This window comes from Grammomys surdaster, unplaced genomic scaffold, assembly GCF_004785775.1.
Source record: "Grammomys surdaster isolate TR1022 unplaced genomic scaffold, NIH_TR_1.0 125024, whole genome shotgun sequence".
NCBI classification, from domain to species: domain Eukaryota; kingdom Metazoa; phylum Chordata; class Mammalia; order Rodentia; family Muridae; genus Grammomys; species Grammomys surdaster.
In genome coordinates, this window is record NW_021619940.1 from 310,741 (window position 1) to 315,575 (window position 4,835).

At 41.2% G+C, this 4,835-nt stretch overlaps 1 long non-coding RNA gene across 1 annotated transcript in view; it reads right to left on the reverse strand.

Moving 5' to 3' along the window:
* Positions 1 to 1,757: 1,757 nt before the first annotated feature.
* Positions 1,758 to 4,835, reverse strand: part of LOC114636891 — a 3,872-nt gene continuing 794 nt past the window's right edge. Inside the window, exon 2 of the long non-coding RNA XR_003713697.1 lies at positions 1,758 to 1,910. This is a non-coding gene — a long non-coding RNA (uncharacterized LOC114636891). The remainder of the gene's footprint in view (positions 1,911 to 4,835) is intronic.

The following is a 4,835-nucleotide window of genomic DNA, read 5'->3' on the forward strand; positions in this document are numbered from 1 at the left end:
ACAGTATGGGAAATGCTGTTGCTCTGCAAGTGGATGTTTATGATTCAGATGAGGAGAAGCAATTTCCCTAACATTGCATAGTAAGTGGCAGAGTCAAAAATCTGTATTCGACTATATCCTTTTCTACAGTCACTGGGTTCCACTACACCTAGTTTACACAGCAGAGTACCTGTCCTCTTGTGCTGAAATAGGGATGGGGATATGCTAGGCTGTGAGAGTGTCAAAGGAGGCTCTAGGAAACACTAGGGACACATACTTGAAAGGACTCTTTGGAGACATTGCAAATGGAGGTCAAATAATGGAAACCGAGAACAACGTCAACAACAACAAACTGGGAAGGTTGGGGCATGTGTAACAAGTTTGGATAAAAACCTAGGGAGAGTGACTAGAGAGAAATGTACTAAGTTTGCAAATATGGAAGTCCAGGTTATATGCATCCTTGGAATGCAGTGGGGAGGCCTGTACTATTTACAGGCTAGGAAACAGATTTATGTGCATAAAATGCACATGCTCCTAAAAGTCCAATGGTATCTGGGACAAGAAAGGAAACTTATTCTTAAGGAGATGTACTAGCCTATGAAACAGGAGAGGAAGTCACACTTTAAAGGTAACATGGTCCTGTTATCTACAACTGTCCCTGAATTGGCCACTAGCAGACTTTTTAATGTGAGAGAGAGAGAAAAAAAGTTATTTCTGATTTCTTTTACTAGCAGATAATTCCTAGTAAATGAAGACAGCATGGGCTAGATTTGGTACCGTATCTGTAATTGGCAGTTGGAAAACAGAGGCAGGAGAATCCTGAGTTTGAGGCTAGCCTGGACTGATCTACATAATGAGTCCCAGAGTAGCCTAAGCTACATAGTGAGACCTTGTCTTGAAAAAATAAGAAACGAACCAAAAATACTGATGGTATGACTTGAGGAGAGCTACCACTGATCAAGTATTTCTTGAGAATTATGTATCAAATATTTATAGATAAGGAATCTCACATTTTATTATCTGCTAAGGATAGAGCTCACAGTAAAGGATGCCAGGCAAATATATACACACCTAAATAATTAAAGGATACTGTCCCATGGTTGTTCATCCACATATTAGAGACAGTTGGCCAAAAGACAAATGGGGAGCAAACTTTGATAGATCATATACTCAGAGAGACTCTTACTTAATTTATCATAAATGGGCGGTGTGCTTTGTTTATAGACAATGATTCAATCTATGATGGTGATGAGAATGGTATTGCCTTATTGTGCCTCTGTTTGGTGATTTCCCAATGTACTTTGCAGCAGCTAGTCTTCTTTGAAAGAATGTGTGGTTATAAAAAAAAAAGGGGGGGCTGGAGAGATGGCTCAGCTGTTAAAGGCTAGGCTCACAACTAAAAAAAATATAAGAGTTCGGTTCCCAGTACCCATGGCTGTCTTTCCAGACACACACACACACACACACACACACACACACACACACACACGCACACAAAGTCCAGAAGTTTTGGTTTCAGAAATCAGTTCAAGAGATATTCTTGAAAAAGCTAGGTCAGAGTTCTTCCTCCCTGCCCCACACTCCCAGGAATAAAGCTGAGACTCAAAATATATTTACAAATACCTTGACTGTGAAAATATATTTACAAATACCTTGACTGTGTGTCCCAGTCCGAGGGTCAGTCAACAGGTTCTAGCGAGAGAGAGAGAGAGAGAGAGAGAGAGAGAGAGAGGAGATGGAGGGGCAAGAGACGAGAAGAACGGAGACAAGACAGAGAGTCAGATCAAGTCTCATTTATTGAAAGGAAATCCTGGGTATTTATATACTTTACCTTTTGCCTTGCAGCCGTGGACAAGCAGGGAACACAGCTGAAGGCACTTTGCCATGAGCCTTGCATCGTGGATACCACATGAGCCTTGCAGCTGGGGGCACTAAACAGGAAAACAAGATATGTGAGAAAAACAAGATGTTTATCAGAGTGTGCTCAGCTGTTGTGTGCTGTTGAAAATAAGTCTCTTATCAGAATATATGGCTTGAGAGCGCTGCAAAGATGATAGCCGCTTTCTGCTAGGAGTCGGCTCCCAAAAACTGTAGTGCTAGGCAATATCCTGACTAGATCCTAGTTTAGACAACTCATTTATTTTAACCTACATTCTGCCATGTGGCTGATTACCTGTGCTTGGGTATCATGAGTCTGTCTCCTCACGTCTTCCTGAGTGACTCTTCCCATGCATGCATGGCTCTGTTCCAAAATTCTTTCTGCCTCCTGGATGCTCCACCTTTTATTTCCTGCCTACGCCATAGGCCATAGGCTTTTAAATTGACAGGTGATATATTCATACAATACACAAGATATTCTTTCTATACATTCTATATAAAAACAATATAATGGTCAATTTAACCATACTTTCTGTATCAGAGTTGGGCATGATTGCTGCTCTGTGTCTGCTTCCCCCTTGGGGTACCAGGCTTGTTTTGTACTACCAAGCTGGACTGGAGGGAGGGCAGCTTAGCTGGGCATGGATGAGTGAAGTACAGAATCTTAGTTTTTACTGGCAATGAACACACTTGAGAACAGCTTTGGAAAGTTGGTTTTGTTTATTGGTGGGGGTGGTATTTATGCCCCCCCGGGGAGGTGGCCAGAGTCTCTGGGCCAAGGTTTCTGTGGCCATGTACCATTGGCCAGGGCAGAGGTGTTGGAAGATTACCATACTTCATCAACATACTCAGGGACATGTGTGCGTGTGTGTGTGTGTGTGTGTGTGTGTGTGTGTGTGTGTGTGTGTGTAGGAGCTTATGAGGTCAAACAAGGCATGAAGTTTGATAGCTGTTAGGTTAATAAATTCTTAGTAGGGTTGATGGTGGGGGAGTCAGCTTTATGACACCAGGGTGGGAGGGGGAGAGGTAGCCAACTCCTGTCATCCTTATGTTTGAAGTATCTGGGGTTGAAGCTCCTTTGGCCCTTCCTCCTCAACCCTGGGCCATTATGATCCATCACACGATGTGGTGAGAGATTTAGTAAGGTTTTTAGATAAAGAGAAAGTAGTTCTTGAGCACTACTTGCTACAATAACAACCTGTTTTAAAGGCAGAAATATTCTCCTAAAAGCAAAGGAACACCAGAGAGAATGGAAATTACTGGGAAAATATAAAAAATAAAGAAAATAAATATTAAGGACAAGAGCATAGAAAATGTAGTTCAGTGTGTAGACTGTATCACTTCATAGAAATGTAATTTAGAGACCCTCTAAGGAGATCTGGAAAGTAAGATCAATAAAGATGATCTCACAGTGTATCTGTGTGCATTTATGTGCCATGTTTGTATATGAGTGGGCACAAACACACGTTCCATATGCATGTGGAGGCAAGAACATCTTCAGCTGTTGTTTCTGAGGTTCTAGCTGCTTTGTTTTGTGTTTTTTGCTTGGTTTGTGTTTATTTTTGATATAAGGTATCATACTGGCCTGGAACTCACCAAGGAGGCTAAGTTGGCTGGCCAGTGGGTTCTAGGGATTTGCCTACCTTCTTGTCACCCCTGGTCCTGTAAGGATGTGTCCTTATACCCAGCTGGTTTTTTTTTGTTGTTGTTGTTTGTTTTTTTTTAATGTGGGTTTTGCAGAATCAAACTCAAGCCCTCTTTCTTGCATGGTAAGCACTTTACTGGCTGAGCAGTAAAGTGCTCAAGGACACTTTATTTCAGAGTTCAAGTTTTTGGCTCATTTATTTATGGTGCTGGGGATCAAATCTAGGGCCTTGTGTGTGCTACAGAATGATATGCAATTGAACTACATTCCAGACCAAGTTATAGTTATTCATATTCATAAAATGGAATAAAATGCAATGAATGACTTTACTAATATTTTTTAAGATTTATTTTTATGTATTTATGTGTATGGTTCTGTGTGTTTGTCATGTGTGTGCCAGTGCCCTTGGAGGCCAGAAGGGGGTGTTGGATCTCCTGGGGCCTGAGTGACAGGCATTTGTGAGATGCCTGATGTGGGTGGTGACAAGTGTAGGCAAGGCTCTTAATGACTGAGCCATGTCTGCAGTCCAAGTTACCTCTTTGAAAGGATAAGTTTTCTTTTAATTCATTGACATATAGGTGTACTTCTTCACAGAATATTTCTTTAAATGTGTATACTGTTGTAATGATCAATTCTAGAAAGTTAGTGTATCCATCACCATAAAGATGAGTAGTCATCAAAGAAATACAAACTAAAAACAAGAGATATCACCAACCAACTCAGTGTGTCACAGAAAGATCTGTACTGTCATATGCATTGCAGTTCCATTCCCAACAGTCAAGGCAGAGATTCTCTACTTTATTCTGATTAAAACTTTGAAAAGGGCAAAATCTGACAAACGTGAAAAATATCCAGAAATGAGATATTAAAAGTGGGTTTTGGCTTGCTTGTTTTCTTTTGTTGAGACAGGATCTTTCTCTGTCCTCACAGCAGGCCTAGAATGTTAGCCAGGTTGGACTTTGCCTTGCCTGTCTCTGCCTCCTGAGTTCTGGGATTATAAGTATGCAACACCATATCGTGTTCTATAAACTGGTTTTTAAAAATGTTCAGGGAGACCAATGGTGGTATAAGCCTGTACTCCTAGCACTCAGGTGGCAAGAGGAGAGTGTAAAGACAACCTGGACTGTTACTATCTCTCAAACACAGCAACTCTCCAAACAAAGCTAACCAAATACACAAAAATCCAGCTAGAGCAGGAGCTGGAGCTCAAATGTAGCAAGAAGTACTCAGTAGTGCTCACTCAGTAGTACTTACTCAGTAGTACTTACTCAGTAGTACTCACTCAGTAGTACTCACTCAGTAGTGCTTACTCAGTAGTACTCACTCAGTAGTA